Source organism: Acromyrmex echinatior, chromosome 10 (genome assembly GCF_024713525.1).
Source record: "Acromyrmex echinatior isolate Ae372 chromosome 10, ASM2471352v2, whole genome shotgun sequence".
In the NCBI taxonomy this organism is placed as follows: Eukaryota; Metazoa; Arthropoda; class Insecta; order Hymenoptera; family Formicidae; genus Acromyrmex; species Acromyrmex echinatior.
In genome coordinates, this window is record NC_141861.1 from 11,094,038 (window position 1) to 11,108,531 (window position 14,494).

At 38.1% G+C, this 14,494-nt stretch overlaps 1 protein-coding gene, 1 long non-coding RNA gene and 1 pseudogene across 3 annotated transcripts in view; 1 reads left to right on the forward strand and 2 right to left on the reverse strand.

The window, feature by feature from the left end:
* LOC147908302 (uncharacterized) overlaps positions 1-13,349 on the forward strand; it is a 116,238-nt gene extending 102,889 nt beyond the window's left edge. The window contains exon 8 of one of the 2 annotated variants that reach the window (XR_015546530.1): positions 9,833-13,349. The gene's annotated coding sequence lies outside the window, so the exon portion shown is untranslated. The remainder of the gene's footprint in view (positions 1-9,832) is intronic. The other variant, XR_015546531.1, reaches the window with a different exon arrangement.
* Positions 1-14,494, reverse strand: part of LOC147908299 (uncharacterized) — a 167,523-nt gene that overhangs the window by 151,994 nt on the left and 1,035 nt on the right. The window lies entirely within an intron of this gene.
* Positions 7,499-9,677, reverse strand: LOC147908308 (uncharacterized; annotated as a pseudogene).

The following is a 14,494-nucleotide window of genomic DNA, read 5'->3' on the forward strand; positions in this document are numbered from 1 at the left end:
CTTTGAAAACGGGGAACCCGTCCCAGGGAAAAACGTCAAAGATCTATTTAAAGTGGGTTGTTTTCAAGGGCGCAGAAAAATTTAATTTTTTTTTGAAAAGTTTTGGNTGGCAGATGTGCGCGAGCGTGAAAAAATCGCGAGGGAGATCGAGAAGACGAGCGAGTCGATCTGCAAGAAACATCGCGCTCTGAAGACCGGTAAAATCGAGGAGGGCATCGCGTTGAACAGACATTTTAAACCTCTTATCGAACCGCTGCGACTTTTCGTCGACAGCCCCAACGTGCGCGCTACAAAAAGAGAGTCGCGCGACGAAGATGCAACGTCTGCCTCTAAACGTGAGAAAAAGGAGGAAAAGGAACAAGAGAAGGAGGAGGGAGAAGAAGTGAACGAGACGTTCGAGTGTTCCACGACTCTGCATAAATCCAATGATCGATCGCATGATCGTGTACAGTCGATAACCTCCACACCGCGTGCCAAAATCGTACCGACGATAGAGTCGTTGGAGAACGTTTTCGAAACGACGGAAGAGTCGCTAGACGAAGATTCAAAATCAGCTGCAAACGTCGGAAGATCGAGAGTACGAGTTGCATCGCGCTACTCATCCGGACGTGTATCTCGTGGAACGCTCCAGCGATGGATTTTCCGCGATAATCCTCGAGTAAATAGGTTACAGGATTGGTACGCTGCATCTTAACGATCGTAAACACCTCGGTGGTCCAATTTGGCGTGTAACCCTCCTCAAAAATCATCTTGTACTTGCTTACGCGTACCAAATCGTCTATTTTGAATTTTGCAGGACCTGCGATCTTTATCGCGTTGTACACAGTGTCCAAGAGTCTTTCAGCGATCGCGGGAGTTACTTCGGCGGGTCGCATGCCGATGGTGCGATGCTTGCGCGCGTTGTAATCTGACAGGAGACGCGGCAGCTCGTCGACCCACTTGTAATTGAGCGTAAACATCTTTCACATGTCGTTCTTGAGCGTGCGATTGAACCGCTCAACCACTGACGCTTTCAACGTCGAATATGTGGAATAGTGATTAACATCGTGCTTTTTCAAGATTATCTGCACATCGGCGTTGTAAAACTCTTTCCCCATATCCGTTTGTAAATTTTTCGGACATCTTCTACTCTCTCGAACGATCTCAGCGATAGCGTTAGCCGTCTCGTTTCCACCCTCTTGAGTGGTACGGCCCACGTGTATTTGCTCACATCGATGACGGTGAGTATGCAATGGTGGCCTCTGTTGAAACCCGAGTACGGGCGCATCTCAACGACATCAGCCTGCCACAGATCGTCGTATCCCCGAACTGTGACGCGACTTCGCGGAAAATTTCTTCTCGCAGGAGCGTGCAATTTCTCAACGAGTCGACGTTTCTCGGAGCTAATTTTCTCTCTCTTTTTCTCAGATTTCTTTTTCATGATTCGACGCGTAATACACTGAGTAAATAATACACGAGAAAATAATGTATTTCTTCTCGTTGATGTTACTCAACTGAATCGTTTCATGGCTACGCGATTTAATTTATAATAAGACCAGCTTCTCGAAGTTCCTCGATAATTGACAGCATCTCGTTGTCGTGAGCGTCGTTGCCTGCTCGGTGCGAAGCGTCGAGCAATTGTAGACGATATCAATCGTGTAATCGTCTTCCTTTCGAGTTATATATTCCGGGCTATCAGTTTTGCGGCCCGAGCACTCGGCTTACGAAGCGATTAGCTAGAGGTGACGTGGGCATAAATCCGCTGGACGCGGCGTGCCGAGAACACGACATCGCGTATTCTCGGAGCAACGATCTCACCGATAGACACGCGGCAGACAAAGTACTCGCCGAGGAGGCGCGGAAACGTGTCATCGCGAGAGATTCGGCTCTGAGCGAGAGAGCCGCCGCTGCTGCCGTTTGGGCAGCGATGAAAGCCAAGACCAAGATCGGCATGGGCATGAAATCAAAAAAGAAGACGACAACGGGGAAAAAGACAACGAAAAAGCGGATACTTCCAACGGCAAAACGAGGTGGTGCGTTACCTTTTCTACCAATGTTGGGCGCGCTCGGGTCCTTGATTGGTGGAGCGGCCAGCGTGGCGAAAGCGGTAAACGATAGCAAAGCCGCGCGACGTCAGCTCGAAGAGCTGCAACCGTCACGACCGCGCGATGGAATAGGGCCGCGGTCTGTATCTCGCTCCGTACAAATATGAACTGTATCTCAGCCCCTATAAACGCGGACAGGGTGTAGCAGCGAAGAAAAAAAAAAGGGACGATAAAAATGCCCTCGGGTGCAACTATCAACGTGCAATTGGACGTGCTTGCGAGACGTATGCGCGTACCGTACTTTAGAGGTGTCTTCATGCGTAACGCTTTACCGACGAGCGGAGTGCACCGAAACGAAAGCGGTATCGTGAATCTGGACAATGCGACCGGGCCGGGTACTCACTGGGTAGCGTACGCCAAGAGGAACAACCACGTCGTATACTTTGACAGTTTCGATGATCTTCGATCGCCCAAGGAACTGGTGCGATATTTCGAGAACGGTGCTTCGACGATAGAGTACGTCCTATCAGACGTACGATCAGAGCTTCTGCGGTCAAATGTGTCTGCAGTTTCTACAAACGGTCGGCGCGTGAATTTAAAAAGCTCGACGAGGTGCTGTACAATCTCAGTATTAGTCGAACGCTTTTTCCGTCATGTCGCTGACACTTACGCTGAGCGGGAAGAGCACCGTCCTCGCGGCGAACTACTTTCCCTCCATAGATTTGAGTGACGGCGATTACGAACTCGGTCTGGCGATTTTTGAGACTTATCACACGATACCGAATGTAAACGAATCGAACAATAAGTTTTATTTTGGCAAAGACAGAAATTAAAATTCCCGAGGGTTTGTACGAAGTGCGAGACATAAATGAATTTTTGAAACGTACGATTTTACGGAAACGTTCGCACCGCAACGCACTTGAAACCGTTGACGTAGTGCGTGGTGACAATAATAACAACAACAACAACAACAACATCAACAACATCAACAACAACAACAATGACACTGATGATGATGATAATGGTGAGGGTGGAGAATACCCGATTATGCTCCGCGCAAACTACAACACGATGAGATGCGAGATTAAATGTGCATACAGAATAAACTTTGGCAAGCCCAACAGCATTAGATCGCTGCTGGGATTCTCGTCGAAGCGTATACTGCGACCGCGAAGATGGCACGAATCGAACATGTCGATCAACATTATGAACGTAAACGTTATCCGCGTAGAGTGTAACGTGACCGCGGGCGCGTAGAGCAACGGCAAAAGCGCGCACACGATACACGAATTTTCGCCGGGCGTGCCATCAGGATATAAGATATCGGAGAGGCCGACGCAGATCATTTACCTGCCGATCACGGTACAGAGCATTACGGATCTAACGATACGCGTCGTCGACCAAAACGGACGATTGCTCGATTTTCGCGGAGAGGAGATCACCGTCAGATTGCACGTGCGACAGCGACAGCGAGCGTGAGATGCTCGTATTGAACAGAGCGGAGCGCACGCAGAGAGATAACGCATTCTTTACAAGGCTGGTAACATCACCGCTCGATAACGCTCGCTCATCCAACTGCGTCAGCAAGAAGAAGCTCAGTGCGTCGAACGTTAAATTTTTACAATCTTTGGGATTCGTGGTGCGCAACTTTTAAGATGACTGATATCTTAAACATTAAAGACGAGCCGATCTTTGACGATCGCATCGTCAAGATTGAGACTCACACGTACAACCCGTTCGCTAATACAACATTCGGGTACAGCGACGAAATAAGAATACCCATACAGCAACAGAATCTGTACACACTGCCGTACGAAAGCTTTCTATATGTCGAGAGAAAACTGACGAAGAACAAAGTGGTCCAGGGTGCTCATGTGACATTGGGAAATAATTGCGTCGCGTTCATATATTCGATGAGATTCGATATGAACTCAATGGTGTGGAGATTGATCGTAATAGAAATGTGGGTATAACTAGCACGCTCAAAAACTATGTAACAGTGTCATCCGACAGAAGCGTGATTCTACGGAATGCCGGTTGGAATGCATAGACTACTGCAGCCGGATATTTTAATTTCTCTGTACCGCTCTACGTACTGCTGGGATTTTGCGAAGATTACAAACGCGTGGTGATCAACGCTCGTCACGAGTTGATTTTAATACGAGCGCGCAACGACAACAATTGTCTGACGGGAGATCCGGCGATAGAGCCAACGCTCGAATTATTCAAAGTACAGTGGCGAATGCCGCATGTGTTATTGAGCGAGATAAATAAGCTGTCGATGCTGCGCGCTTTGGAGAGCGGACGATATCTGAGCTTGGCTTTTCGCTCGTGGGATTTGTACGAATTTCCGCTCTTGCAGAGCACAACCAAGCATTCGTGGGTCATCAAGACGGTTACTCAGCTCGAGAAGCCGCGCTACTTTCGCGCGTTATTTTCGCTGTGCAAACAGGTCGAAAAAACGTCATGTCCGAGGATGTAAGTCGATTCGACGACTGCAAATTAACCAATGCGAAACTTTACCTGAATTCGGAATGTTATCCGTACGGTGACTTGAATCTGGATTTTGACAAAAACAGATGTGCGATTCTGTACGAATTGTACGCGCGTTTCTGCAAGGGCTACTACGGATACGAGTATCTCGAGCCGAGTCTCACCTTTACAACTTTTTTACGTAATGGTCCATTCGTGATCATCGATTGCTCTCGACAGAACGAATCAATCAAGAGTGGCACCGTGGACGTGCGATTAGACTTTGAATGTAAAGAGGATGTACCTGCAAATACAACAGCCTATTGTCTCATCATACACGATCGTGTGGTTCAGTATAATCCATTGACCAACGCAAAATCACCTAAGTGCACCTCTAACACGAGAGATCTACGGTACGTCGCAATCGACCGCAATCGACTGCGAGTCTTCTCGACAATATGCTCGTGCCAACGTTCGTGGATCTGCAAGGATTCATTGTTAACAAGAAATTTATCGTGAAGGAAGTGGCGATGCTGAAACAGGGGACCGTTCTCACACATTACATTTTTACGAGTCCCGTGTCATGGAAATTTTTGACAAGATCCGACAGGTCTTGCGCCTCCAGGTTGATTGCTTATTACCATGGATTGCAATGGGAGGACGGGACGATCCCGTACAACGAGGCAAAACGTCTAATTACGATGGCTGTATTTGAAGATGATGCTGTCGTTATGTCAAGGGACGCGAGAAACGAACGTGGCTGCGGAACTTGCTTCTGGACGATGAGCGAGAACGCATGTACATTGAGACCCTGGATGTAATTTACGAAGACTTTATCTAATCTTTATCTAATCTAGATGTTACTAATATTATACGATGTTGACAGCATGTTAAGAATTGCGCATTACAAAATGTATGGAAAATATATAACTGGTGGTTGCAAAAGAATTTTTTAAATAAAAATACGTTAACGTATTTATTATGTATTTCTTTTCCCTTCCTTTGTAATGTATAAACGTATGTATAAACGTATGTATAAACGTACGTATGTATGTATAAACGTATGTATAAACGTATGTATAAACGTATGTATAAACATATGTACTTATGTACGTATGTATGTACGTATGTACGTGTATATAAACGTATGTATAAACGTATGTATAAATTCGTGACAAAGAAAATACGTAGAAAGACTTGATAAAACGTGTCGCAACATGTTCGAAATTCTTGGAAAGAGGGGGAGGACCTTCTCTCATCGATTCCAGAAGTATTACGTCACAATTTACGCGGATGCAATCAATCTTGCGATACCCGCTTGTACGAACGGTTGAAAAAATGTACTTCGCTAATGAGAGCAGTGCATCGTACGATGTGAAGAAGGAATATAACATGTAAGTTTCAATGTTCTATACACAAAAGAAACGTTTTTTAACATTATGTATGTACACAGTACGGAGCATCGTGTGGTGCGTTTACTGAGCTGACGTTACGATTTGACGATACGGGCTACAAATTTTTGGAAATTGGAATCAACGTTGGCCCTCCGAGTTACGTGGAAATCGCCCTTGGAGATCATCGCGGACACGAACTATCGCTGTCTCTCGAAACGTGGAAGAGCCTCTACGAGCAGCGAGGAAATATTTACAAGCTGTTTCGAAACGAATACAAGAATAATTTTATAAGCGTTGGACCGCTAACCGTCAGTGTTTGCATGCTGAATGATGCTACGCTCGTACGTCTCGATTCTTCATCCGTACGCATTACGATGACCGAAACGACGCTACGCTGTATGTTTGATTTTAACGGGTGTATCGATGTAACGTTCGAACGATTAGCTCGACTCGTCGATACGGTAGATACCAAGTATACGCTATTCTCCAATATCGCATCTGAGAACATTATACGTGATAGCGACATCTTCAATGGACATCAGCTCGTCGATTGCGAACTATTAGCTTTAGTTTTTAATAAGTACGAAAACCGGTGTAATAAGATGTGAATAAAATTTTTGTTCACATTATTTCGTGTGTATTGTCTTTTACTTCTTATCCTTTGCCTCGAAGCGCCAGGAAAAACCATATTGAAAAAACTGTGTCGTACAAAGAAACTCGTACTCTATTGATTCTTCCATTCTTTCTTCACTCATAGCACGTTACGCGCGCTCTATCTTTCTCTAACATGCAAGCCTCTATTACCGATGCATTTTTGGAGAAAAAAGTGGCGAAATTTTGACGACAAAAAAAAAGGAGCCCTATTGTGTGGGAGCCCGGACCTTTTCCCTTCTTTCCCCGCGTTAGGTATCCCTCGCGCCTACGAGTATTCCCCGCCTACGAGTATTCTCCGCGTTCCCCTCTAGCCCCTGGGTTAGAACCCGTCTTGCTTTATTACTCTCATCCCTCTCCTCCGCTGATGACGCATTGATCCATCTAGGATTGCGTTCCAAAACGTAACTACAGTAACCATATATTAGCAAAATTGAATTTCAAGATATTGAAATATATCCTAAACTTCCTTAAAATGGCTCAGAGAATCATGAATATAAAACTGTAAAAACCTCCTTACCGCTGAGCGGTGGTCGGGTTCTCTCTCTTCTCTTAGATCCCTTTGGCTGCCTATGAGGCGAGGGCGCTGCAACCGTCGGATATTGTAACTGAGCAAGGGGGCTCCACGCCATAAAAGATCTCCTAAATAGGCTTATGGAGGCGCACTTGGTACTTGTAAGAGAAGTTTCACAACTGTCCGAAACCGATTTGATTCTCCCCGAAATATGTTGTAAAACACGAAAATCTAAAAGACATGTATTTTTTTATACGTGCACTAACTCATGTTTAAGAGGTGAAACACTCTTTTGAAAAAAAACGGTATTTTTCTTTCGATGCGAATATCGTCGGAAGTATAAAAGATAGATAAAAATTTTTTAAACAAAAGTTGTATGGTTCCAAGAGCATTTTAAAATTATAAAGAAAACAATTTTTTTAATTTTTTGTTTATCATGTTTAAGGGGTGAAACACCTTTTTGAAAAAAAATCGTTATTTTTCTTTCAAGGCGAATATCGTCGGAAGTATAAAAGATAGAAAAAAATTTTTTAAACAAAGTTGTACGGTTTCAAGAGCACTTTAAAATTATAAAGAAAACAATTTTTTTATAATAATTTTTGTGATACGACCAATAACAACACATAGTGTCACGACAAATTTCTATCTGTGAAATGAATATACTTGTAATTCATCGATTATTTTGCTGTAAAACAGGTAATGTTTCCTTTGTTTTATACTCCGTTTTAAAAGATATTAATAATTAAATAAATTATTGTAAATTAGAATCTGGAAATTCTCGTTCTACACTTTTTACTACATGACTTCTGACGTTCTAACATTATTATATGAAGCAGCGTCGCTTTGATGCAAACACGATCTTTACAATTATAATACACGAGGGTTGAATTTGATTCCAACTTGATGTAACTCTGCGTCTTAAGAATATTATTAATTTTACTGAAGATGGCCAGATTGTGGCCGAAACGTTTAATGTTTTTATTGTAATTCATAATGCAAGAATAATTAAATATCACTAACTACATCTTATGCTGTGGTTCTTTATGCTCTTTCTTTTCATATATTTTTGAAATTATAATCACATTCATTTTTCACATTTTTTTTTAATTTTTGTTTTTTATCAAATTAAAGATTATTATTTTACGATTTCAACCATGTGTAATAAAGTTATATTATGACATATCATTATCAAAAACTAATTATTAACGTTTCCATATATACTATGCTTAAGTAATTATCGGAACAATAAAATACATAAATCAACGAATAAGGAAATTTACATGATTGGTATTTGTAACATTACAAATTATAAATAATGTTAAAAATTATAATAATTTTTATTATTTCTCCTTAAAATGAGTAAAACTTTTTTTATCTCTGTATATTACTTCCTTATAATATCTTAAGATTATTCTCTTAAAGTTATTTTCAGTTTTACGCTTTAATATCTTATTTAATTGTCGTTTACGTAATAATTTCTAAACGTATTTAATAATGAAATAATTTCTAATGAAATTTTCATCATCTTATCATCATTCCGACATCTTATTTTAATTACATATTTAGGTAACGACTCTTTTTACTTATATAGAATTTATCTTCTATTCGTTGCCACTGGATTTGCCAATCTTGTGTGGAGATGGAATGATTGGTCTCGTCTAGCCATAGAAGTGATCTACATTGTAGTCAGATATACTGAAGATAGCTTGAAAGTAAGCCGAAACATCTGATCTGTCAAAATCTTACAATAAATTTCTTTATTGCATGAATTACCGCGAAAAAACTCTCATTACCTTTTCTTTTTCTTTATTTTTTGACATTCTCGAAAGTTATTGTTATCTCTTATAATTTTTAAATGTTTATACACAATAAATTTATATTTTGTATCATTTACTCATTATACTCATTACAATAATGATACTCAATGAACAAATGTTTTAAACATAATGACTTCTTGCATCATGAACGTTTTACTACAGCTATATTACTGCAATCTTCAATATTATATGTTGTTGAATTTTTGTCAAAACTAAATTCTACTGGATTTTCAAATTCTTCTGGTCTTTCGTTTGTATAACCACTTTTAAACCGTGAATATTTAAATAAGTTGTGATATCGTAGAAATGACAATTGATTATGTATCAGAAATTATAATTTTATTATATTATTTCGTTCATGTAAATTTATATTACTTTCCAATAATAAAACAATATCTGAAAACCTTTTAACAGAATTTTTCCAATTCTAAATCTGTAAACATCTAATGGTTGTATTCTCCCTATAGTGCCTTTCAGTATAATCCTGATAATATGTTTTTCTGCAGGTGTCAAATCTGAAATAATATTGGGATCAGTCAATAATCGACAAGAAGAACGCAATGTTTGAAAAATAAGTTTCTCCTAACCACATTTTAAAATGATCTGTAAGAAATATAAATGTTAAATTAATAACTATTATATGATTGTTATGAGATTCTTAAATAAAATATAAAACATATCATAGAAATGAGAGAACTTATAATTTTATTATATTATTTCGTTTATGCAGTATTTACTTCTTAATAGTAAAACAATATCTGAAAATGTATTATAAAAGGAAATTTATTTAATTACCTGAAGTCATTTTACAGATTGTCGATGCTTTTACAAGAACACTATTGGTTGGTAAATAAGCCCATATTTTTTGCATATTTTTTGGTTTTATTATTCAAAATATTCTTCTCTGGCTTCCATACACTTGTTACAGCGATTCAATAGTGATTCAAATGCATGTTCTAGCTCAGTTTGCGGAATTGCCTCTAGTGCCTGTGTAGACGATGATTGGATAGTCAGAATGTCATCAAAAAAGCGTCCTTTCAATTTCAATTTCAATTTTGGGAATAATGAGAAGTCGCAGGGGGCCAAATCAGCTGAATACGGTGGATGGTTTAACACAGAGACACGATTTCGAGCCAAACATTAACGGACAATCAATGAAATGTGACTCGGTGCATTATCATGCAACAAAAACCAATCTTCTGGATCACGATATTCGGGGCGAACACGAATGAATTCTGTCCATCAATCGCTTTAAAACTTCGAGATAATATGCACCAGTAATTGTTTGGCCAGTTGGAACAATCTCTTTGTTGATAATATCTTTGCTATCAAAGAATATGATGAGCATTGTCTTGATTTTTGATGGAACTTTTCGTACTTTTTTTGCTTGTGGTGAATTGCTCGATTCGTCGATACGGTAGATACCAAGTATACGCGATTCTCCATATACGTGATAGCGACATCTTCAATGGGCATCAGCTCGTCGATTACGAACTATTAGCTTTAGTTTTTAATAAGTACGAAAACCGGTGTAATAAGATGTGAATAAAACATTTTTTCCAGATTATTTCGTGTGTATTGTCTTTTACTTCCCATCCTTTGCCTCGACGCGCCAGGAAAAACCATATTGAAAAAACTGTGTCGTACAAAGGAACTTGTACTCTATTGATTCTTCCATTCTTTCTTCACTCATAGCACGTTACGCGCGCTCTATCTTTCTCTAACATACAAACCTTTATTACCGATGCATTTTTGGAGAAAAAAGTGGCGAAATTTTGAGTGACGACAAAAAAAAAGGAGCCCTATTGTGTGGGAGCCCAGACCTTTCCCCGCGTTAGGTATCCCCCGCGCCTACGAGTATTTCCCGCACCCCGCGTTCCGCTCTAGCCCCTGGGTTAGAACCCGCCTTGCTTTACTACTGATGAGTCGCCTGACGATTAGCTGCGTAGAGCACTTTGCGTAGCCAGCCACTAAGCGACTTATCTCCCTCCATCATTGCGTTCACCACAGCGTTATTCCATCTGCATCTACAATCTGGTATCTTTGATTGCTACATTTACTGCCGAATTGAGTCAGGACGCGCTTCTGCACCTTGATCACAATATCTGATCTTTAATTCTTTTCAGTAAAAAAAGTATGATTTGTAGAGATTAGTAGTCTTTCTTATTTCGTCAGGAATTTCTTCGTTTTGCGAAGTTAATCTTATCTTTTATTTGAACTTCTATTTAGAATCGGATTTAGGACATTTTGTTTTATTTTTTAGAATGTCTGAGCCAAAACAATGAAAAATCGATTTTGAAAATAGAATATTTCAAGCAAAATGGAGTAAAGAATTTTTCTTTATTCTTCCATCTTATAAAAATGCAAAACTAACATGTTTAATTTGCAACAAAATAGTTATTGCGTGCAAAGTAGCAAATATAAGTCGCCATTATGAAACTAAGCATTTGAGAAAATATGACAAAGATTTTCCAAAGAGTTCTTCACTTAAAATTGAAAAAATTATTACTCTTCGTACATCATTTGAGCATTCTTAAATGATAATGAAACATGTTTGAATAGGAAAAGTGCAGTGAAGCATCTTTGCGTATTGCATAGATTTTAGCCACACATACGGTGCCATTTTCATATTATGTGATAGTCAAAGAATGCTTGATGCAAGTTTCAAATACAGTTTTCGATAATGTAGAAAGAGTATATGTTTTGTTTATAAATTTTTATTTTGTTCGCGTGTTTCTGACTATGACGATATGCGCTAGAATATCAAAAGGTACAGGAAGATTAGTAGAGTTAAGGAGTTGGAAGATGGCGAAACACGTGTGTGGCACGGAAACGTGTGTGGCACGGCGAAGCGTTGAAGTGCGATTTGTGATTCTCTCCTGAATTGTCGTCCATAGATATTGGCTCACCGAACATTTCCATCATTGGATTCATCTTATTTCCTACAATAATAAGAAAAAAATTGCTGAAATGTATAGCCAAATTTCACTATCTCGTGACTCCACGATTCGTAAGATCGAAATTTGCGCAAGACCAGTTCGTGAGAGTATATTGACTGATCTTACTAAAACACAGTTTTTCTGGCTTGTGATTGACGAATCTACAGACATATTCGATGTAGCACAAATGACTGTGTTTGTTCGTTATATTTTGAATAATAATTATAAAGAAGAACTCTTGACATTGTTGCTATTGCATGATCACACAACTGGTCAAATATTATTTGAACGCTTCTAGGAATTTATGAACAATAATGATTTCTTATATAAACAAATTCTTTCTGTAACTACCGATGGTGCACCAGCATTGATTGGGAAAACAAATGGTTTTAACACTTTTAAAGCAAATTAATTCTAAAATCATTTCATTGCACTGCATAATCATCAAGCAGTTCTTTGCGCAAAGCTTTCGAATGATTTCAAAAATGTCATGCATACGATAATGAAAATTATCAATTACTTGAAATCTCACTCAGCATTACAACATCGCTAATTCCGAGCTTTTCTTGTAGAATGTAATTCTGAATATACAGATCTTCTTCTGCATATATTCTTCATCTGATGTTCGCTGGTTGAACAAAAGAAATGCACTCAAAAGGATAATTTTCTTAAGTGAAATTTTGGATTTTCTCAAAAGTAGAAATATAAAACAGTTACTGAATATTTTGAATTTCTTTGCAATGTGATCAATGTTGCTAAATTACACTATTTGTGTGATATGTTTTCACATATTAATGAATCTAGCTTTGCAAGGGAAAATTGATATGGGAAAAAATTAAAGCTTTCTAAAGAAAGTTAAAACTATTTGAGAATGATTTGAATTTTAGAGAGCTGATTGATTTTCCTTTATTAAAAGCACATTTTGAAAACAATATTGAAAAAATTCCATACTTCGAGGAATACGAGCGCTTTTTAAAAGATATGCAGTTTAAATTTGCTTCCCGATTTATAGATTTTGATCAAATTGATGACTTATTAAGAACAATGCAAAGTCATTCAATCTTGAGACAAATAGTAATTGGATTAATACAGCAATGCAACTGTTTACTTTCGAAAAGACTAAATTGCAACTGGAAATTATTGAATTTCATGAGAATAATGTGCTGCAAGAAATATTTGCTGAAACAGATGTTACACAATTTTGAACAGAATCCTTCCTGAACAATCTTTTCCAAATCTCAAAAGAATGGATACTTTGCTATGTACGATGTTTGGATTCACATATATTTGTGAAGCAGTATTTTCTAAGATGAACATAATAAAAAATAAATTTTGAAATCGAATCACTGATAATCATTTGAGCGATTACATGTTAGTAAGTAATATCACTTACGAGCCGAATTTCAAAAAACTAATCCAAACTGGGAAAGCACAATTTTCATTAAAAGCATTTTATGATTAAAAGAATTTCTCGAGAAATTTTCAATCTGGTATATTAAAACATAAAAAAAAATAATGAAACAAAAAGAAAAAAATAAATTAAATTAAATTAAATTAATAAAACAAAAAAAAGAAAAAAAATAAAACAAAAAAAATAAAATAAAAAAGAAAAATAAAGAAATAAAAAATAAAAAAACAAAAAAGAAAAGGAATCGACTTTGTCTTCTCCACGTGATGATTCCTGGATAATTCGAAGAAAACAAAAAATATAAATTCTAAATTTTACTGGTATGGCCCGCGGTATAACTTCAATATATTTGGCCTGTTAAAAAATTTAGTTGCGTTTCCCTGCCCTATACGTAGAGCGTTAACTTAAAATTTACGGGGGGAGGAAGGCGCCAAATACCCTAGCACCGTCGCTGCTACAATGTATCGTAATGCATGGTCATTTTGAGCGCATATTTATTATTTGTTTGCATTTTAGAAACATTAAAGTTTTTTAATTGCAATACTAATGTACATTGCGATTTATTATCGACTTCTCGAAGTATCTCATATTATGAGCACAATTCTTTGACTTTGCGATTTGCTCATTTTTTACATTTCTTTAATTTTCAGAAAAAAATAGTATTTCAATTAAATTTTAACAATATCTTACGGAGATGCTGGAGTGTCCTGTTTTATCATTAATTATTAAAGACTCTTTTCTCTTAATTGTGTTTATGAATTGAAAAATCCTTCTCCACAATTAAAGTATCGACAACAACGCAATTCGCCAGCTTTGAATACGAAAAACGAAAGAAAATTGAAGACTTACAGTTTCATTATCGCCTTCTGTAGTCAACACGTCATAATGTGCTGCATATAAGACCTTGCACGGTTATAAAACGTAACTGGCGAATCGCAGAAAACTTGAAAGAACAATCCTATGTTTTTAGAAACAAAGTAGGGGTTTTAGTGTAAGAGAAAAGAGTATCCGAAATTATTGTGAAACCATGAAATCAAGTAATATTTTAGTTCCGCAATATTCCGACAGCGGCGCTGTCATGAAAAATGCGTTGCTGAATCATAGAAATGATCTGAATTATGTCAGACTTACTCAGGCCCATATCAATAAACGTTCTTACATGCCCTGGTCAAAATTTTTTCTTTTGAGAGGAAAAATAATAATAAAATAAATATGATATTAATTATTTTAATTTTGTTGAAATAATTTCTTCATAGAAAAGAAACGTACCATATT